Below are 23,392 nucleotides of genomic sequence, written 5' to 3'. Positions count from 1 at the left end.
AATTGGCTAAGTGTGAGATTGTTGCACATATTAAAATGTTGCAACTTTCGTTGAGCATAGCTAATGATCAAGACAGAATTTGGCATGGTGATCTTTACAAAAAGTGTTCACCTTGATGTTGACTTGGATGTGGTGCAAAGAGTTAGCAAGGTTTAGTTTGAAAATTTTGAATTGCAAGGGCTCAAAGTAGTGATCAGACTATAATTGGCAGTTTTGACCATTATCATATGTGAGCAAGTTTTGTATTTGAAATCCATTTGATTTGTGATTCTTTGATTCCAAAAGTTGTAATAAGTGTTTAGAAACATTATTCAACTAATGGTGAAGACTAAACAGGTCTAGGATCAAAATTTATAAAAATGCCATAGGGCATATGTGAGGGTTTTTAGGGTTTTGCATTTATTTGATTTTCTTTCTCTTTTTGCTTTATTTGGTTTGTGATCTTCTTATGATCACTTTAGGGTTTTAGGGTTTATCTTATACACATAATAACAATCATCATGGCATATCAATCAAATGCACAAGTCCTATGCATGGCAATATATGCAATTTAAAAAGTTTTTGTTGGTTTGAAATTTTGCTCTCTGAAATTCTTCTAACTTTCTTTTATTGAAATTTGGGATGTTACATATAGTTATGTCAACACCCGGATTTTTAAGTCCAGATGCCTATTATGCCATTCATCGCAATCCTAGGAATATTGTTGTTGAGAGCCATAACAGTCGATATCATAAGTCATCATTCATTACAAACCATACTTGTCTTACAAATTCAGATCACATTATCCAATATTACACAAATAGTTGATCTAATGATCAACGAACACAATTCATAGCGAAAGCGTAATAGAAGGGGCTATCTAGTCCACAGGCCAACGCTTGACGTCAGAAGATTCCTAGTTGTCGTACGCGTCCTGCTGGTCGTCACCTTGGTAGTTCTGCTCCTCTTCATAGTCTGGCCATTTGAATAGCTAGGGACACAGTCGTGAGTACTTTATGTACTCGCAAACTAATACTAGTGTAAGTACTATCAATTCTAGTAAGGGGGTGCTAAGCTCTAGTTTAATTTGCATAAAGCTAGTTTTAGTTCACAAGTATTTGGTAAAAGACTCTTCAGGTGCTAACTAACTCAAGTGGGAACATTAGTGTCATTCCCACAACTCAGTTGTGATTCAAGTCAAGTCACCATTCACTTCATCAACATTTTCAAGAAATATCTGACACCGGAAACAGTATGGCCTTTCCAACCGTCCGTAACCGTGGACACGGCTATTCGAATAGATTTACACTCTGCAGAGGTTGCACACTTGTGCCACAACATTTGATTACATCCGTCAGGGATAACCCCGAATCATCGTAACTCAGTACGCGGATCATCAACCATAAACTTTCACTTACATACCCTAGTATAGGTACCTCTCCCCATGAGCTTGGCCTCCCAGTGAAGACAAACCGTCAGCCTGGGAACTGCACAGGGTTTGGGCCGTACATTCACCTCATTTCACATTTCTACGGAGGCAGCCTCGGCATAACCCCTATGATGCTTGTTCAGAGGGAACCCATACTAAGATGTATAAACTTCCAGTTAAGCCCTACCCATAATCAGGTATTGTGGGGGTACTCAAAAATTGGAAAGGTATCGCATCCAAACCAATATCAGTTTTAATCAAAATTCACCATATCATTCAAGTCATATTCACCTTCAAAGATCTTTCAATAGAATGACTCATCATTCCAAAGTTTTCAAATTCATTTCAAATCACAAGTTCCCATCTAGAGTAGTCAATTTTAGTTATTAGCACTAGCTCTAATCATGAGGGGTGCTATCTTGCTTATCCTTCTTTGAGGCTAACTTTACTATTCTTATAACCCTCTAAACTTAGACCAAAGTTAACTATAAAAGTAACTTCTTAATAAACAAAGTAAAAACTTGTAAGGTAAAAACTTGGGATGGGATCATTGTAAGTAAGGTAAGAGTAATGGTGCCTTGCTCCAATAGAGCTTTGCACTTGCAAGAATATCAGCTTGCCTTGGTTGGGGTAGTGATCACAGTTCTCTTCTTCCTCTTTTTGGTAGAAGGCCTCCTGTAATATCCCAGGTATTGGGGTTACAAAAATAGAGGAAACAGATGTGTGCATTGCATTCATGCATAGAAAATCTGGGGAATTTTCGCGCTTTAAAGTAAAACAGTCACAAAGAATCGAAGTTTCACTTGACCTTGGTGGAATTGAAGTAGCTCATCAAGTCAAGCGCTATACACCTCAATGTGACTTTGTTAAAACTTTGTTTTGGGTAGAGATAATTTGATCTAAGGGGTTAGATCAAATGGAACTAATAATCAACACAACAACACTTTACTCAATGATCAAATGCTTGATCTTATAAAAGATTATAATATGGTAATCCTTACCATAACATATGAACATACATCTATTTGGAAATCAAGTAACAATAAATGGAGAAACCATTCTTCACTTATCTTTTCCATGTCTTAAACAAATCCTTGATCCTACCATGAACCTCATGGTATTCATTCTACTCTAGTCTTGGAAACATAACAAGGAGATCAACTCTAGAAATATATATCTTTCTCTATTCCAAATAGTTAAGCATCAAACCTAGAGAGGTGAGAGTTTTATTCTAGCTATTAGAGAAGCATTAACAAACCTTGAGTTAAACCTTGGATAAATATCCAAGTATTCAAATCATCATCTTTAAGAGGAACCCTAGGATCTTACTCAAGACATTCCTAGAGAGAGAAACCATTTATTTTAAACATAGATATTGATGATCACATCAATCCCTATGGAGCCTAACCTGAAGTTAGTATTAAAGTCCTTCCCAAAATGAGAGAGACCATTAATACCAATCCAAGCTTTACCTATTTAAGAATAAAGGACAACCTTTGAACTATAGTATTAGGAGGTAAACCATTTCATCTTGGAGTGATGAGATAACCAAATACCAAGTGGAATAAGACTATATCCATGAATTAGGGAAATAAGGATTGGACTAATCCAACTAAGTTAGACAATTGAATCCTTAGCTTAGCTACCTAAATAAATATTAGGAGTACACCATAAACCCTAGAATAACTATTCCTATATGAGAGAACTCAAGTTATGGTGTTACACTCAAGTTAATGAGGCAACACTTGGACTTGGGGAAGAGAACTATCCATATACCCAGACGCTTATATCATCATTCCCTGGAAAGAACCCTAAGAATTATCTCAGGCAAACTCCTGGGATATAAATTATTGAGACAACCATAATTATGTCTATTCAAGAAACTATAAAAGAAAGTCTATATTTAGTAGATCAAGACAACACTTAATCTTGGGAGTGAGAAACCAAATTCATCAGAGATACCTTAGGAAGTCCAACCTTGATCATTATAAACTGTGTAATGATCATAAACCCTAGAGAACCTGAGGTTAAGATATTAAGAACAAGATGATCATATATAATATATGATCATGCTTTGGAGGTATGTGAGGATAAGTTAAACCCTAATAGGATAACTAGATATCATTCACCACACGAAATCATAGGGAGGTAACTAGTAAGCAAACCTAGGCTTATATCCCAACCTTAATTTGTGAACCACTTGGTGATCATCAGTAGAATCCTACCATATCTATATTTCATAAATTAAAGAACCTTAGAGTAAAACTCCATACTTAATATGGTGAGAAACCATCCATCCATATGACCAAAGTTAACTATAAATAGAACCATAGCCACTTTAATTAATTAAATAATGAATTAGGATAATAGTAGAAGTCAATTGGAATCAGATAAAACCAATTCTCAAGTCCTTAGTAATTGAAGGAGCACATGAACTATTAAGCAAGTAACCATTTTATCATGTATAGAGGAGAGTAAACCCTAACAAATGCAATATGATGTCATCCCAATTCTACAAACTAGAATTATATCTCAAACCTAGTCTATGTATCACTATGGTGATCATAATATAAAACCAAGCCCTAATTGAGATTCAAACCAATTGCCATTAGGTGAATATGATGAGAACCCTATAATTGTTCACTAATTAAAGCTCATGCTTCATTATGGAACTTAAGAATAATCTAGTGCTACACCATTTGATTAGAACCATGGTGGTGATCAACCACTTAATTAAGACCAACCCATAATAAGAGTAGGATCTACCTTGGGTATTTCAAGGTGCTATTTAAATATAATCCTAGTGCTACCTTTGAAATATGGTTATAATAAAACCTACAAAACCTTAAAAAGCAAGTGCTCACATAAACTTATGTATAAGTAACAACATTCCCAAATATGAAGTCAAATCCTTAAACGCCTTTTAGTACATGAAATCATGCCATTAAAGCCACCTTCTTATTTGCAATTCAGTAATAAATATTACCATGAAATTGTTTCTTGCAAAGTAATACCAAATAAAACCTACATATCACTAAGTGAGAAAAATATCATTGGAAAATAATTTGATTGTTTTCTAGATGATATCAAATCCATGTCAATAGGAAGATTTAAATCCAAGTACTAATAGTAATTGAGAAACTAATGTTTTAGTACATATTAAATCTGTTAATACACAACAACAATCTTTAAGTGCCTACAATGAATATTACTTGAATTCAATCAATCAAATTTACAAAATATGATTGAATTCAAAATAGTATTTAAATTAACAAAACGGAAAACAGAAAAAAGCAAAACTGAAATAAATGAAAGAGGAGAAAAAGCTTACCTGGACTTACCAGCCGACGCAACCCAGCAGCAGCCCAGCAGTCGAGCCCAACAACGCAGCCCAATAGCAGCCTGGCCCAAACCACTTACCCCTTCGTCAAATATCTGAGGGAGGAGGTCGTCCTCATCCTCATCTCTTGCATGGAGGACAGCAGCGAGCCGTGGCCTACTTCTCCTCGTCGCTGGCAGCTCCTCCTCGACCGACGTCGTGACGAGGCACAGTTTGGCGCCGTATAAAAGCCCCGCGACGAACAGCAGCTCCGGATTTCTTCCTCCTCTGTCCCATTTTCCCCCAAATCGAAACCCTGGCTGTCCCGCCCATCTTCAATCGCCACCGGTGAAGACCTTCCCTGGCCAAGCCGTAGCAACCATCGTCACCGCCGTGCTCATCTTGCTCATCCCGCAAAAGGAATCAAGCCGCCGTGCTCTAAATCATCCCCGCCGAGCTCATCTTCCCTGGCGCCGGCAACTATCTATTCCGGCGAGCCCGACCTTCCCCTACCTCGCCGACACACGCGTCGTACTCGCGGTGAGCTACTGACCCCTCTGCGCATCCTAGCTTCTTCTCTAGCATTCTCTAGCATACCCCGCAACGTAGACCCGTCAGCACCGCCGCAGACCATCGCCGCCGGCCACCCTCCGGTGACCATTCAGAGGGGGCGCCACCACCAGATGGTTCGCCTCGGAGAGCACTCTCCAACGCTGATGTGGGGTGGCCTTCGGACACCTCCACACCAAGACCAACAAGTCCCCCAGGTGGACCGATGAAGCGAGCCCGAGTCAAAGCGCTACATGATAAGGTGAACTCACTCCTCACTACCCTTGATCTCGATACCCCATTGGATGGACTGCTACCTCAGGCCGATATGCTTTGTGTTATCAGATATGAACCTCGAGAGAAGGACGCCGCAGCAGACCCGAAGATGGACAAGGAAGGAGGAGAAGAAGAGTGGCCGCCGAAGGACGCCCTCCCAGGGCCGGCACTGCCGGCCTGCACACCCCGGCACTGCCGGCCTCCAGCGCCCGGCACTGCCGGCCTGCTCACCCCGGCACTGCCGCTCCCCAGACCCCGGCACTGCCGGACCCACCAGCTGAAGACGCGAAGAAGGCTAAGACCGGCACTGCCGGCCCAGGTCCAACGGCACTGCCGGCCACACCGGCACTGCCGGCCAAACCTCACCGGCACTGCCGGCCCCGCCCCTATTGACTTCATCTCAACCGTTGATTTCGCATCTATGGACCAGGATAATTTATGTAGTGCCGATTTTACCCCTGTACGAATCTGGACCTATAAGTACCTCACCCCTTCCTCCAGATTAGGGTTAGACTTGTTTTGAACTCAAACCTACCTTTGAGCTTAGTCTCCCTTGGGTATCATCCCTCTGTAATCAAGGCACCTTGGTTGTTGATTTGGATCTTGTTGAGTGAGATTCTAGTACAAGTTACTCTCTCTCTCTCATCAAGCTCTTCTTCTCCAACCCCAATCTCTCTCCGGGAATTCTGCCGCGCGCCTCTTCCTCGGAGATTCTATTGGCATGGTCCATCGAGCCACGGAGGTAAACATCGGGTGTATCGGGTTGGTGTGCGTGTGTGAGTCTCGGAGTTCCTCGTGTTCGTCGTGTTCTTCGTGTTCTTCGCACTCTCCCACCTCTTCCCTTGGATTTTGGGGTCAAGCTACGAGATCGGGCCACTCCCGGGGTCTTAGACCTCATCATATGGTATCAGCAGCTCTTGGTTACCGCAGATTTGACCCTCCTCCCACCCGATTTCGTTTCTAGAAAATTTCCCAAAAAATAGCCCCAAATTGCCTCTTGACCGATCTGTGATTTGGTTGCGTTTTGAGTGGTTTTGATCCATGGATTTCGTGCCCCTCTAGTTGATCTACGTTTTCCCCACTTTCTAGACCTCAATTCCATCGATTTTTGACGTTTTGGTTGGATTTGGCCCGCTTTTCGTGAAGAACAGCTCGAGCTGTTCGTCAGGGACCGGCACTGCCGCCCCTATCAGGCCGGCACTGCCGCCCAGGCCGGCACTGCCGCCACATCCAGGCCGGCACTGCCGCTCAGGCCGGCACTGCCGCCCGAACCAGGCCGGCACTGCCGCCAGGGACAAGCCAAGCTCGCCCAGCCAGATTTCGACCACGTCTTCACCTTTGTGTTTGCTTGTTCTGGTTTGAGTGCCTTTTGTGTAAAACTAACCCGCAGCTACGACGCAAGCGACGACACTCTCGGCACCCCGACTTGCAAACGTACTCTTGATCCTTCCACCATATTGCAAGTTGCGTGATCATCACCGCCTACGACACATCTAGGTATAACTTGCAACTCCTCGTTCCTTTTGCGATCCAACCCTCCCGAGCATTGCTTGTTTAGTGTTGCGAGACATTGCACGTGGCCCCGCATTGTGAGGTGTGTGTGTCGTGTTGAGTAAAGCATCCAAGCAAACACTCGTGTGGCAAGATAGCAAAAGCGAGGCTAACGCTAACATAGTGTGTGAAAAAGCCCCAAAAACACAAAAAGAGTGCAAGTTGCACCATACATCCATACATACAAAAGTGTGAAAGTGCCACCATAGACACAAACGAGTGCAAGTGCCACCATATACAAAAGAGAAAAAGATTTTAAGCAAAAGAGAGATACGAGAAGAGAGGCCGCGTGTAAATCTTGGTGTCTCCTCGTTGCAACCAAAGCTTTGGCTCTCCTTGTGTTAGTGTGACACCGGGCACCACCTTGTTGGTTGGTTTTTGTGCTTTTCCGCCCATTCCTTGGTTGCACTAACCCCGTTTATCTCGTGTGTGCGTTCCACCTCTTTCGTGTTTTCGTGATCACCATTTGGACACTTAATTTTTGGACCTCACCCACTTTTAACAACATACTCGATCTTGGATTTGTCTTTTGGCTTTCCACAACACTCGCCTAACACCATATTTGCTAGATTTTGCGTGTGGTTTTGCGTGTGTCCCCGATACACTTGATCTTACTTTCGGCTTGGTTGATTGCCTCAATACTATCTTACCTTGGTAAGAGTGCGAGGTAGTCTCCTTCCACTAACATACACAACATAGTTCTTGTCTTGCCATCATGGATAGGAACGGAGATACTACAAGGGATGAAGAAGTCCTCCGCAACACCGAGAGGTTGGTGACTCAACACAACCTATGGATGCATCGACAAGAGTTCAAGGAGCAACTAGCCCTCTTCGAGACGCGCATCGATGAGCAATACGATGAGGTGGCTCACAACTTCTCCGTCGTGAACCAAGACTTGGCTCTTCTTCGTGAAGCTACGGACAACTTGAATGGCCAAATGACGGCTAATGATGCGAACATGGAACAGCGCATGGATAGCCTCAAGCGCGCCATCACCAACTTGGGTCGCCATCGCCGACACCGCTCTACTTCCTCTTCATCAAGCTCACCACAAGATTACTACTCTCATGGTGGCCTTTCGTCCTCAAGCTCTTCCTCAAGGCACGAAGACCATCATCGACCTCATCGCCCACAAGCTCGTCATGAAGATTCTCGCTCCAATTCTAGGCGCGGAGAAATCCATCGCCATGCTCGTCCTCATGAGCGCCCTCCACAAGACCAAGTCCTACAACAAGATCATCACCAAGCGGATCGCCATGCCCACCATGGGCGTGACGACCAACCCCAAGACCAAGGTCCTCAAGTTCCACCTCGGCGAGACCTTCGTCGCCATCCTCGCCATGACCAACGTGGAAGGGGAGTTGGTCCACCACAAGCTCAAGATGAAAGGGCCAACAATGAGCCCCATCACCAACCTCGACAAGATCTTCAACAACATCATCACCATGAACCAAGCGAAGCTAGTGTACACCTTCAACGCCAACCCAATGCTATGGTTGGCCGTAGAAGACCTCCTATCCCTCCTCAAGCCGCAAGAGATGAAGGCGCCCCTCCTCGTCGAAGAAACTTGGAGGATGAAGAAAACATGTTTGGAAGACTCAAATTCACCATGCCAAAGTTCAAGGGTGAAGAAGATGCCGAGGCCTACCTCTCATGGGCACTCAAGGTTGACAAGATATTCCGCATCCACAACTACTCCGGTGCCAAGAAAGTGGCTATGGCATCACTTGAGTTTGAGGATTACGCCAACACTTGGTGGGAGCAAGTCCTCACTCTTAGGGAAGAGAAGGGTGAACCTCCAATTGACACTTGGGAAGAGATGAAGAAAGAGATGCATGCTCGCTTTGTCCCAACTCACTACATGACCGACCTCTTCAACAAGCTCCAAAAGTTGAAGCAAGGCACCAAGACCGTTGAGGAGTTCTACAAGGAGATGGAGCTCACTATGATGCGAGCCAACATCCAAGAGTCCGAGGAACAAACCATTGCTCGCTTCTTCAATGGCCTCAATTACCCCATCAAGAGGATCGTCGAGTTCCAACCATACTCCAACATGGTTGAGTTGGTCCACCAAGCATCGAAGGCCGAGCGCCAAGTGATTGAGGACATCAAGTACTCCAAGGTCAAGACCTACTTCTCCTCCAAGCTCGCTTCATCAACTCCTCCGACTACATCAACTCCTCATACCACAAGTGTCAAGGCCGACGCATCCTCTACACCATCCAAGAAACCGACTATCCAAAGTCGTATGAAGCAAACGGTCTCCTCCACCGCCTCCTCTAAGGCATCCACGGGACCATCTAGTGTCACTTGCTTCAAGTGTGGCACCCAAGGTCACAAATCATTTGAGTGCAAGAACACCAAGGTTATGATCACTATGGAGAATGGTGACATTGAGACACTAGATGAAGATGAATACGAGGCCCTTGTGCAAGCCGCCGTGGAAAGTGAAGAAGCTTATGAGCAAGAAAGTGGAGAAGATCCTCTCTTATGTGAGCATGACCCAAGTCCCTCACTTGTGGTCACAAGGGTGCTAACAACTCAACCGCAAGCTATGGAAGACCAACGGTGCAACATATTCCAAACCCGTGCCGGAATTGGTGGCAAATCGATCAAGGTCATCATCGACAGTGGAAGTTGCCATAACCTTGCAAGCACCGAGTTGTGTGAGAAGCTCAACCTCACTCTCCGCAAGCATCCTCACCCTTACCATATCCAATGGTTGAGTGACAAGGGCAACGTCAAGATACAACATACCATCACCGTCACTTTCAAGATTGGACCTTATGAGGATACTATTGAGTGTGATGTGGTACCCATGACGGTGTGCCACATGTTGCTTGGCCGCCCTTCGCAATTTGACAAGAAGGCTATACATGATGGACTCTCCAACACATACACCTTCAAGGTCAACGACAAGAAGTTTGAGTTGCGCCCGATGACTCCTAGCCAAATCATCGCGGATAATGTGAAGGCTTTAGCGAGGGCACAACTCCGCACCCACCATAGTGAGATGAGAGGAGAGGGAGCAACCCACAACAAAGATAGTGAGCGCCACAAGCCATATATGAGTGAGTCCAAGAGTGTCCTTCTAGCCACCAAGAGTGAGTGGAGAGAGCTCCAAGAGAACCCATCCACCATATTGCACTATGTGCTCATATGCAAAGGACCATCGTCGGCGACTAACGACTTAACCAACATTCCTTCGTCTTTGTTGTCTCTTTTGAAGGAGTTTCAAGACGTCTTCCCCGACGAGCTCCCTCATGGACTACCACCACTTCGAGGCATAGAACACCGCATTGACCTCGTACCCGGCGTTCCGCTTCCAAACCGTGCCGCCTACCGCACCAACCCCGAGGATACAAAGGAGATCCAACGCCAAATTCAAGATCTCCTCGCCAAAGGGTACGTCCGCGAAAGCCTTAGCCCTTGTGCGGTTCCCGTGATTCTTGTGCCTAAACCGGATGAGACGCAACGGATGTGTATGGATTGTCGCCCCATCAATGCCATTACCGTCTGTTACCGCCATCCCATTCCGCGTTTAGATGACATGCTTGACGAGTTAAGTGGTGCCACGATTTTCTCTAAAGTCGATTTGCGTAGTGGCTACCATCAAATCCGCATGGCCATTGGTGATGAATGGAAAACGGCATTCAAGACCAAACTCGGTCTCTATGAATGGCTCGTTATGCCTTTCGGTCTTTCCAATGCTCCATCTACTTTCATGCGCCTCATGAATCACATCTTGCGTCCTCTCATTGGCAAGAGTGTGGTTGTCTATTTCGATGATATTCTCATTTATAGCAAAAACCTCGAGGACCATGTGCAACATGTGAGAGAGGTCTTGTGCATCTTGCGTCATGAAAAGCTTTATGCTAACCTCCCCAAGTGCACCTTTGCTCAAAACAAATTGGTTTTCCTTGGCTTTGTGGTTTCCGCTAATGGGATTGAAGTTGATTCTTCCAAGGTGGAGGCCATCCACAATTGGCCTACTCCTACAAATGTTGGTCAAGTCCGAAGTTTTCATGGACTTGCCGGGTTTTACCGCCGCTTTGTGAAAGATTTTAGCACCATTGCTTGCCCTTTGAATGAGCTTACCAAGAAGAATGTTCCGTTTGTTTGGGGCAAGGCCCAACAAAATGCTTTTGATGAGTTGAAGAAACACCTTACCGAAGCTCCCCTTCTTGTTCTTCCAAATTTTGCAAAAACTTTTGAGATTGAGTGTGATGCAAGTGGGCTTGGTATTGGTGGTGTTCTTATGCAAGAGGGCAAACCCGTGGCATATTATAGTGAGAAGTTAGATGGCGCACGCCTCAACTATCCTATATATGACAAGGAGCTCTACGCTTTGGTTCGTGTTCTTGAAGTTTGGCAACACTATCTTTGGCCTAAAGAGTTTATCATTCATTCCGATCACGAGTCCTTGAAGTATTTGAAAAGCCAACACAACTTGAACAAACGACATGCAAAATGGGTCGAGTTCATTGAGTCCTTTCCATATGTGATCAAATACAAGAAGGGCAAGGACAATGTTGTGGCGGATGCTCTTTCCCGCAAAAACACCCTTTTGCTTACTCGTTTGGATTTTCATGTCTTGGGACTTGAAGAGATCAAAGAACTCTATCCTTTCGATTCTTTCTTTGCTCCCATATTTGAGAAATGCTTCGTTGAGCGAGGAGTGGATGATTTCTATTTGCATGATGGCTACTTGTTTAAAGCTAACAAGATTTGCATTCCCGAGTCCTCGCTTCGAAAATTGCTTTTGCAAGAGTCACATGGAGGTGGTCTTATGGGACACTTTGGTCGAGAGAAGACATACACCATGCTCTCAACCCACTACTATTGGCCAAGAATGTACCGCGATGTGGAACGCCTTTGCCGCCGGTGCACCACTTGCTTACAAGCTAAGTCTACCTCCAACCCTTATGGTCTTTACACCCCATTGCCGATTCCTTATGCACCATGGACCGATATTAGCATGGATTTCGTTCTAGGATTGCCTCGCACCAAGAATGGTCATGATTCCATATTTGTGGTAGTGGATAGATTCTCTAAAATGGCTCATTTCATACCTTGTCACAAGAGCGACGATGCTTCACACATTGCTTCGTTGTTTTTCAGGGAAATTGTCCGCCTACATGGAGTACCGCAAAGCATTGTGTTGGATCGAGACGTCAAGTTCATGAGTTATCTTTGGAAGTCGCTCATGGCAAAGTTTGGAGTGAAGCTCTTATTCTCATCATCCTCGCACCCGCAAACGGACGGCCAAACGGAAGTGGTCAATCGAAGCCTCTCCACCCTCCTACGCATCCTCGTGAAGAAGAACTTGAAGTCATGGGAAGAGTGCCTTCCACACGCGGAGTTCGCCTACAACCGCGCCAAGCACTCGACAACATCAAGGAGTCCCTTCATGGTCGTCTACGGGTTTGAGCCGCTCATGCCACTCGACATACTCCCGCTTCCCCTTCATGAGCGGATCAACATGGATTTTGACAAGCGCACCGCCGCCGTGAAGAAACTTCATGAAGAAACAAGAGCTACAATTCAAGAACATGTGCTTCGTCAAGCTACCCGCCTCGACGCCAAGAAGAAGGAACGCATATTTCAAGAAGGCGACCTCGTTTGGATCCACCTCCCAAGAGGAGATGGCCCCTTCAAGGTCCTCAAACGCATCAACAACAACGCTTACGTCATCGACATTCCCACCTCCAAGTACTTGGTGAGCAACACATTCAACGTTGCGGACTTATCGCCATATCATGAAGATGAGGAGGCACAAGAGTCGAGGACGACTCTTTCCCAAGGGGGGGGAGATGATGTGGGGTGGCCTTTGGACACCTCCACACCAAGACCAACAAGTCCCCCAAGTGGACCGATGAAGCGAGCCCGAGTCAAAGCGCTACATGATAAGGTGAACTCACTCCTCACTACCCTTGATCTCGATACCCCATTGGATGGACTGCTACCTCAGGCCGATATGCTTTGTGTTATCAGATATGAACCTCGAGAGAAGGACGTCGCAGCAGACCCGAAGATGGACAAGGAAGGAGGAGAAGAAGAGTGGCCACCGAAGGACGCCCCCCAGGGCCGGCACTGCCGGCCTCCAGTGCACGCTGCCGGCTGCACACCCTGCAAGATCGGCCTCCAGCGCCCGGCACTGCCGGCCTGCTCACCCCGGCACTGCCGCTCCCCATACCCCGGCACTGCCGGACCCACCAGCTGAAGACGCGAAGAAGGCTAAGACCGGCACTGCCGGCCCAGGTCCAACGGCACTGCCGGCCACACCGGCACTGCCGGCCAAACCTCACCGGCACTGCCGGCCCCGCCCCTGTTGACTTCATCTCAACCGTTGATTTCGCATCTATGGACCAGGATAATTTATGTAGTGCCGATTTTACCCCTGTACGAATTTGGACCTATAAGTACCTCACCCCTTCCTCCAGATTAGGGTTAGACTTGTTTTGAACTCAAACCTACCTTTGAGCTTAGTCTCCCTTGGGTATCATCCCTCTGTAATCAAGGCACCTTGGTTGTTGATTTGGATCTTGTTGAGTGAGATTCTAGTACAAGTTACTCTCTCTCATCAAGCTCTTCTTCTCCAACCCCAATCTCTCTCCGGGAATTCTGCCGCGCGCCTCTTCCTCGGAGATTCTATTGGCGTGGTCCATCGAGCCACGGAGGTAAACATCGGGTGTATCGGGTTGGTGTGCGTGTGTGAGTCTCGAAGTTCCTCGTGTTCGTCGTGTTCTTTGTGTTCTTCGCACTCTCCCACCTCTTCCCTTGGATTTCGGGGTCAAGCTACGAGATCGGGCCACCCCCGGGGTCTTAGACCTCATCAAACGCGCCCCTGCACGCCCCAGCAGGACTTCGGGAACGCCGGCGTCGTCCACGGCTGGCCGCCGGTGGTGGCCATGGTTGCCACCTCGACGCCACCGTGGCAGCCAGCGTGGACCACTGGCCCACCAGTCAGTGGCTAGGGGTAGCTTAGACCGGGTGTAGTTAGCTTTTCCAGTGTTAATTTAAATCCTTCAAATTACTGAAACTTTGTCAAATTGTTTAAAATTCAATATAACTCAGAAAAATAAATATAAGATATTAAAATTCTTAGAAAAGAAAACTCTATCAATAAAAATATAAAATGAAATTTTTATTTTTATTAAAAATTTAATTATTTAATGCTTGTTATTTAAACCTTTAATTTTAATTCCAAATTTAATTAAAATTCAATAATAAAGAAAAACTTCTAAAATTAATAAAAACCAATAAGCAAATCAGGAAAATAATAAAACTAATTTTCCTTTGCTTATAATTTATTAAATCCTTAATAGGAGGATTTAAACCCTGATTAATAATTACCTTAATTATTAATTCATTGAAAATAATAAAATGCCAAATCCAATATTAATTTTATTTCAAAGTTATTAATAACTTCAACCTTAAAGTGAAGTTATTAATTCAAGAACTTTAGGGTATTTAGAAAACCCTAATTTCATAAGTAATAGAACCAGGAACTCATCATTTCATGTGACCCCTAAAACCCTAAATTAATTAGGAACCCTAGTTCCATCATTACATGTAAACCCTAAATTACTTCTAAAACCCAAACCCTAGATCCTCACATGTACTCATGGTATTCTATTTTTCATCCATAGTATCATAACAGGAATTAAACACATGCCATGCCACATAAAAATTGTAGGAGCCCCATCATCAATCATATAGTAGTCCATATACACGTACCTATCCAACTTAGTTGATCCAATTGGATCAACCATATCTAAACCCTAGTTCCTAACATCCAACTTATCAACCTTAACCATTCCTATTTAATTAGCATCACACCCTGGTGATGATCCCTAATAGCAACCATGCTTATTATCTTGTCTTACCTAACCATACTCCACTAAACCCTATCAATGTGAGATAATTATTAATCATCCTATTTAGGAAACCAACATTCCTTCCTCAGTAGATCCAATAACCAACCCTAGACAACCTCAACCCTAATTGCAATACTTCTTAATACTTAAGAAGTATGTTCTTCAAAAGTTATTCTTTTGAAGAAAATAAGGAAATCATCATCAATCCTACCTAATAGAACCTATAGCCAATAACCAACTATCACTAGCAAGGTATACCAACCATGATAGCAACCATGAATAATTAATTGCTTAAGTTGCTTATGCTTAAGTAAAACCAATCAAGCCTAGTTGCTAATGAATCCAACTATGTTGTGATTCATCTACTACTTACTCCAGAAACCAATTAGAACCATAGAAAACCATAGAACCCCACCAACCTAATTATCATACTTGTTCTTCATTAAAGAACATGTTCTCCAAAAATTATTCTCTTGAATTATATAATAAGTAATCATCAACCATGCATTATAGGACTTAAAATTGCCAGCTTCTCTTTACTTATTATACAACTACTATTCCTGGTTGTGTATGATTGTTACTATTCATTTTGCCACCTGCTTATAATTCTAAAACAACACAACCCTGAATAAGAACCTTGTTTGCAAATCACTCTAAAAGTGCAACACACCCTAAACCAATCATTACAACTCACTGATCCTAAATTATCGGGGTTAGGTCACGCTTAGAGCGATTGCATCTCATACTTATGCATTATTGCATCCTTGCCAATCTTTTAAACATCGTCCTTACCGGACGATGATGCTATTTCAGAATTTGGAGTTATTGCGTACCGAAGACCTTGTCTGCATAATCTTGTAGTCAAGAAAGGCAAGTTCATCACTTGCTCATGTCATTTGAGTATCTTTATCAAATTACTTGCAAAGTACTATGATTATCACTATTGCATAAAAACCAAAACCACTATTTTCATAACTATGAATATGACTATGTGGTGGGCAATGGAACCATGGATTGTGTTGATATGGTGGAGGTTCCATTGCAAGGGTTTATATCCATCTAGGATTAAACAACAAATGTCGTCCAGTGATTCTTGTGCCGTAATACCCGTGTTAACCATAAGATCCGGAGTGGGACGGAGTAGTCAAAAGTGTTTCCACCTCTCGTTCATCAACGGATGCGCTTTACCGTAGACACTTGTATCTGTCAGGGCAAGCGGTTGGCTGTGGAAGCCTTAAGTCCCCACGGCATAGTCCGTAGACACTTGTCGCTCGAAGAACAAGTGGTTGGCTGGGGAAGCCTTAAGTCCCCACGGTATTGCGGTCTATGATGGGTTGCAGCTACCGGCGAAGGAGTTTGGTTAACGAGTCCCAAACTGTTGTCGTGGTCGGGGTCCACCCGTGAGTGGGAATAATGGGACCGGCGAGGACCCAGGGTCGGGGCATGCAACAAAGGGTGGGTGTTCGAGGTAGGGGAGGAACATGATTGGCTAGACCTTATACCGGGCCTCACACCAAAGGAAGTGTGGACGAGAACTTAAGCTCGGTTGGCACCAAAGTTAAGATCTCTTATGGGTAAAGCAACACACCTCTGCAGAGTGTAAAGAACCGTGACCTGTCACTCCCTGTTCCGGGATATGGAACTGCGAACGCGGCCGGAAAGGAGCTCCATGAAGTTCTAGTAAACCGGTGAAGGCTGACGGACATAGTTCTTCTGAATAAAAGCAACCTTTTGAAGAAATGATTATGAAAACCTGCATTGGTATTAGACTTTCTGGTCTAATGCCGTAGCTAGTGCATTAAACACCTCTTTCCTATAATGAACTTGTTGAGTACGCTCGTACTCATCCCACTCTTAAATCCCCTGCTTAGATATTGAGGCATCGAAGGGGGATCTACAGTGCAACTCGAAGACCGAGGAGTCAACAACTACTTCAAGATACAGGACCCTGTAAGAGGAGTCAGATACCACATCCATCAAGGAGAAAACCTAGTTTAGCCATAGAAGGGAACTAGCTTCCTAAACCTAGCTCCTATTTAGCTAGAATCTATTCTTAGCCTCTATAGCTAGTTAAATACTCTTCAAATAGAGTTCGTGATAGGATTAGACTACGAGTCGTTCTTCTGGAGTTATCTGCAGTTTTACCTCATTGTAAAGTAGGAGGCTGTGCTGATCTTATGTAATAGAGTCAGTGTTGTAATTCTATAGACATGCCTTGGAACCGCATATGTTTCTGTTGTACCACTCTGAGCGATATAATACTAGTGGAACGTTGTTTCATTGGTGTTATATCAGACTTGCATACTACACCATGCAGTGGTATGTCGGGTCACCTCAGTTGGTATCAGAGCATATGCTTTGACCCTAGGATTAAAAACCCTTTAAAGGAGACCTACAGGATTGGTAGTGTCTATAGGAAGTTGTCTTAGTTAAACCAAATAGTTCTTATGACTTGAGATGGATATTCACTTGAGAATAATCCTGACACACTTGAGTCAACATTTCTTACCTAGCTTACCAAGATAAAGTAAAGTCAGTCAGCTAATCCCAAATATGTAGTATACCATTAAGTCCTTAAACAATAGATGAGTAGATCACAGTTGGTATATAATACATGGTAGTCCAAAGAGAGGATACAACCATAAGGAAGATATCCTATTGGAAGATGTGTACCAACACCTATTATGATTAAATAAAAGTATTCAGACCTAGAATAGGAGTAATATCAAGTGATGAAGATAATTAAGATATCCTACTAGATGATGTAAACTAATACAAGTAATGGGTAAGTAAATTATCCAAACTTGTGAAACAACTAATAGTAAGTGAAAAATATAATTTATATGAGGTAGTATAGACCATGATGAATCAATCATGGGAAATAAGGAAGAGTGATAGGAATTATATATGTCCACTTACATGGTAGAGTTGCTAATCATATATGATTCACCTGAGAATCGTTATGTGATGGATTAGAACATCATAAATCCTTAGGAGGAGTACAATAAGAAGTCCGGTGTTCAACAATAAGGCAATATTTTTGTTCCAAGACAATGGGAAGTGTGCCAAGCACATCAAGACCATAGTCTTATGGTAATACAAACACTTGGAAGTATAGGGGCTATATTTCCATAGTATGTGTTTAGAGTAGCAATGTTGGAACCTAGACATATCATGTGAAGTAGTCCTCAACAAAATGGAAGCTAAGTTAATACTTCCAAAGAACTTTAGGTCAACCCCAACTATTCCATATCACTTTGTTTCAAGTTTATCTCTTTGCAAATGTGCAATTAAGGTAAAGGTTGAGACAAATAGTAGAACTCCATATATAAGTGATAAGTATCACGATATAAACCTATCTTATGTGGTGTATATACTACACATCTCAGCCTGATGTTTAGAGATGTTTTACTCAACTATTTTATTCAGGCTTATGATGATGCGTATTATATGCACAAAGCTGAATCTTCTTGGATTTATTTGGATTTTCATTGTTTGACTAGATCCATACATGAAGTTTGACTTTGATATGCAAATGCATGTTGCAATATCAAGTCCTTACTTGGTGCTATAGATCTAGAGGGTAATAGTAAACGTGTGAGGAAGCGACGAATTCTGGAAGATTCCGAAGACAAGATGAAGGTTCATCGGAGAAATGAAGTAAAGTTGTGGGAAGTAACCACAATACTCTGAAAGAAGTACAATCAGAAACTCATGCTTACCTCAACAGAGGAGTACTTTAGTACAGAAGAAGCATGAAGGTGGGAAATATGATGATTATGGTGAAGCTCAAGCAGATCCCTAGTCATCATGGAAGAGGGAATGCATGGGAAATCACTTCGGATACTATATTCATAGTGTCAGTTAGTGGTTCTCTTGCAAAATAAACCCCGACAGAAGGAAGATGACTTATGAAACCATAGCAGAGATAAGAAGATCATAGTTGGTATCAGAAGACCACTGTTGTGGTATAGGATCAAAACTGCGAGATAAAGTAGAAGATGTTTCGTCCAGTTGATCAGAACCTATAATAAGATCCAGTTTAGGTAACAAATAGCCATAATTGGTATCAAGTAGTCCATCATTGGATTAATTGTACCAAGAAGTTGTAAATAAATAAAATTTTACCAGCGAAATAACAATAACCTATAATCATTTAGTCGAAGGATTCACATTGGATGTCCACAATTGAGTGGATATACCACAAAGATTCTTCACAAGACCTTTAGAAAAGTATAAACCATAAGCTAGACCCAGACCAACATTCTAACCATAAGTCCAATGGTTGGAAGAAAAGGAGCTGAAGACCATAAGAAAACTCTAAGGGGTAGAGTAAAGATTGAGTTGGATATACAATAACTCAATATTTTGAGCAAGATTGATGGAGAAGGTCTGAACTGAGAGGAAGTTCGATCTTATTTTCGTAAGATTATCGAACCCTACTTTCAGAAGGATGTCAGACCAGAACCGAGGTTCATACCTCGAGGAAGAAAGAAGTGGACTACAACTTGAGAAAGTGAGTAGTAGTTACTCAGAAGTATGAAAGCTCAAGTAAGTCAAGCATAAAGAAGTTGGACAAAGAAAATAACGTAGACCAATAAATCCCAAGATGGTCAAAGAATGAAGAAGATTGAACATACCAATATCAAAGACTAATAGAATGATTCCTTTCATGGAACCTAAAGAACACAAAATAGTTATAGGTATCAACTATAAACCATGATTGGATGGACTAAATGAGTCTAATCCATTCTTAGAGGAATAAACCACCATGATCATTTCCATGTTAAGTACCTTACTTAGTACCATTATTGCAGTTTTGGTAGTAAGGGAAAACAAAGACCTATTTATCAATTAGGAGAATGTTGTTAGATTAGTCTTCAGTTGAGACTAGCAGCATCAGAATTAGTCCCAATCATTGAATCTTCAATGGGAAAAGAAACAAGATTAGGATATTGAAAGAAATCGTGGAATTGAAGTAAAGAACCATGGTTCAGAGACAGGCACTAATGGATTCCAGGAAGAATCTGGACAAGGGATATATTCAAATATATCCAACAAGATCAATACGGAGTTCGAGAAAAGATATAGTCTGCACAAGTCAGATCCACACTTCGGAAACGTGAGAGTGATCAAACTTCGAGGACGAAGTTTAGTTTAAGGGGTAGAGACTGTAATATCCCAGGTATTGGGGTTACAAAAATAGAGGAAACAGATGTGTGCATTGCATTCATGCATAGAAAATCTGGGGAATTTTCGCGCTTTAAAGTAAAACAGTCACAGTAACTGAAGTTTCACTTGACCTTGGTGGAATTGAAGTAGCTCATCAAGTCAAGCGCTATACACCTCAATGTGACTTTGTTAAAACTTTGTTTTGGGTAGAGATAATTTGATCTAAGGGGTTAGATCAAATGGAACTAATAATCAACACAACAACACTTTACTCAATGATCAAATGCTTGATCTTATAAAAGATTATAATATGGTAATCCTTACCATAACATATGAACATACATCTATTTGGAAATCAAGTAACAATAAATGGAGAAACCATTCTTCACTTATCTTTTCCATGTCTTAAACAAATCCTTGATCCTACCATGAACCTCATGGTATTCATTCTACTCTAGTCTTGGAAACATAACAAGGAGATCAACTCTAGAAATATATATCTTTCTCTATTCCAAATAGTTAAGCATCAAACCTAGAGAGGTGAGAGTTTTATTCTAGCTATTAGAGAAGCATTAACAAACCTTGAGTTAAACCTTGGATAAATATCCAAGTATTCAAATCATCATCTTTAAGAGGAACCCTAGGATCTTACTCAAGACATTCCTAGAGAGAGAAACCATTTATTTTAAACATAGATATTGATGATCACATCAATCCCTATGGAGCCTAACCTGAAGTTAGTATTAAAGTCCTTCCCAAAATGAGAGAGACCATTAATACCAATCCAAGCTTTACCTATTTAAGAATAAAGGACAACCTTTGAACTATAGTATTAGGAGGTAAACCATTTCATCTTGGAGTGATGAGATAACCAAATACCAAGTGGAATAAGACTATATCCATGAATTAGGGAAATAAGGATTGGACTAATCCAACTAAGTTAGACAATTGAATCCTTAGCTTAGCTACCTAAATAAATATTAGGAGTACACCATAAACCCTAGAATAACTATTCCTATATGAGAGAACTCAAGTTATGGTGTTACACTCAAGTTAATGAGGCAACACTTGGACTTGGGGAAGAGAACTATCCATATACCCAGATGCTTATATCATCATTCCCTGGAAAGAACCCTAAGAATTATCTCAGGCAAACTCCTGGGATATAAATTATTGAGACAACCATAATTATGTCTATTCAAGAAACTATAAAAGAAAGTCTATATTTAGTTGATCAAGACAACACTTAATCTTGGGAGTGAGAAACCAAATTCATCAGAGATACCTTAGGAAGTCCAACCTTGATCATTATAAATTGTGTAATGATCATAAACCCTAGAGAACCTGAGGTTAAGATATTAAGAACAAGATGATCATATATAATATATGATCATGCTTTGGAGGTATGTGAGGATAAGTTAAACCCTAATAGGATAACTAGATATCATTCACCACACGAAATCATAGGGAGGTAACTAGTAAGCAAACCTAGGCTTATATCCCAACCTTAATTTGTGAACCACTTGGTGATCATCAGTAGAATCCTACCATATCTATATTTCATAAATTAAAGAACCTTAGAGTATAACTCCATACTTAATATGGTGAGAAACCATCCATCCATATGACCAAAGTTAACTATAAATAGAACCATAGCCACTTTAATTAATTAAATAATGAATTAGGATAATAGTAGAAGTCAATTGGAATCAGATAAAACCAATTCTCAAGTCCTTAGTAATTGAAGGAGCACATGAACTATTAAGCAAGTAACCATTTTATCATGTATAGAGGAGAGTAAACCCTAACAAATGCAATATGATGTCATCCCAATTCTACAAACTAGAATTATATCTCAAACCTAGTCTATGTATCACTATGGTGATCATAATATAAAACCAAGCCCTAATTGAGATTCAAACCAATTGCCATTAGCTGAATATGATGAGAACCCTATAATTGTTCACTAATTAAAGCTCATGCTTCATTATGGAACTTAAGAATAATCTAGTGCTACACCATTTGATTAGAACCATGGTGGTGATCAACCACTTAATTAAGACCAACCCATAATAAGAGTAGTATCTACCTTGGGTATTTCAAGGTGCTATTTAAATATAATCCTAGTGCTACCTTTGAAATATGGTTATAATAAAACCTACAAAACCTTAAAAAGCAAGTGCTCACATAAACTTATGTATAAGTAACAACATTCCCAAATATGAAGTCAAATCCTTAGACACCTTTTAGTACATGAAATCATGCCATTAAAGCCACCTTCTTATTTGCAATTCAGTAATAAATATTACCATGAAATTGTTTCTTGCAAAGTAATACCAAATAAAACCTACATATCACTAAGTGAGAAAAATATCATTGGAAAATAATTTGATTGTTTTCTAGATGATATCAAATCCATGTCAATAGGAAGATTTAAATACAAGTACTAATAGTAATTGAGAAACTAATGTTTTAGTACATATTAAATCTGTTAATACACAACAACAATCTTTAAGTGCCTGCAATGAATATTACTTGAATTCAATCAATCAAATTTACAAAATATGATTGAATTCAAAACAGTATTTAAATTAACAAAATGGAAAACAGAAAAAAGCAAAACTGAAATAAATGAAAGAGGAGAAAAAGCTTACCTGGACTTACCAGCCGACGCAACCCAGCAGCAGCCCAGCAGTCGAGCCCAACAACGCAGCCCAATAGCAGCCTGGGCCAAACCACTTACCCCTTCGTCAAATATCTGAGGGAGGAGGTCGTCCTCATCCTCATCTCTCACATGGAGGACAGCAGCGAGTCGTGGCATGCTTCTCCTCGTCGCTGGCAGCTCCTCCTCGACCGACGTCATGACGAGGCACAAATTGGCGCCGTATAAAGGCCCCGCGACGAACAGCAGCTCCGGGTTTCTTCCTCCTCTGTCCCATTTTCCCCCAAATCGAAACCCTGGCCGTCCCAACCATCTTCAATCGCCGCCGGTGAAGACCTTCCCTGGCCAAGCCGTAGCAACCATCGTCACCGCCGTGCTCATCTTGCTCATCCCGCAAAAGGAATCAAGCCGCCGTGCTCTAAATCATCCCCGCCGAGCTCATCTTCCCTGGCGCCGGCAACTATCTATTCCGGCGAGCCCGACCTTCCCCTACCTCGCCGACACACGCGTCGTACTCGCGGTGAGCTACTGACCCCTCTGCGCATCCTAGCTTCTTCTCTAGCATTCTCTAG

The 23,392-nt window shown here is 42.2% G+C and overlaps 1 protein-coding gene across 1 annotated transcript in view; it reads left to right on the top strand.

Moving 5' to 3' along the window:
- Positions 1 to 20,189, top strand: part of LOC127333743 (DNA mismatch repair protein MSH3) — a 202,183-nt gene extending 181,994 nt beyond the window's left edge. Inside the window, exon 13 of the mRNA XM_071826156.1 lies at positions 20,159 to 20,189. The gene's annotated coding sequence lies outside the window, so the exon portion shown is untranslated. The remainder of the gene's footprint in view (positions 1 to 20,158) is intronic.
- The last annotated feature ends 3,203 nt before the right edge of the window (positions 20,190 to 23,392 follow it).

This window comes from Lolium perenne, chromosome 2 (genome assembly GCF_019359855.2).
Source record: "Lolium perenne isolate Kyuss_39 chromosome 2, Kyuss_2.0, whole genome shotgun sequence".
Classification (NCBI taxonomy): Eukaryota; Viridiplantae; Streptophyta; class Magnoliopsida; order Poales; family Poaceae; genus Lolium; species Lolium perenne.
The sequence above is the reverse complement of the archived record's forward strand: the minus strand, read 5'-3'. Positions and strand labels throughout refer to the sequence as shown.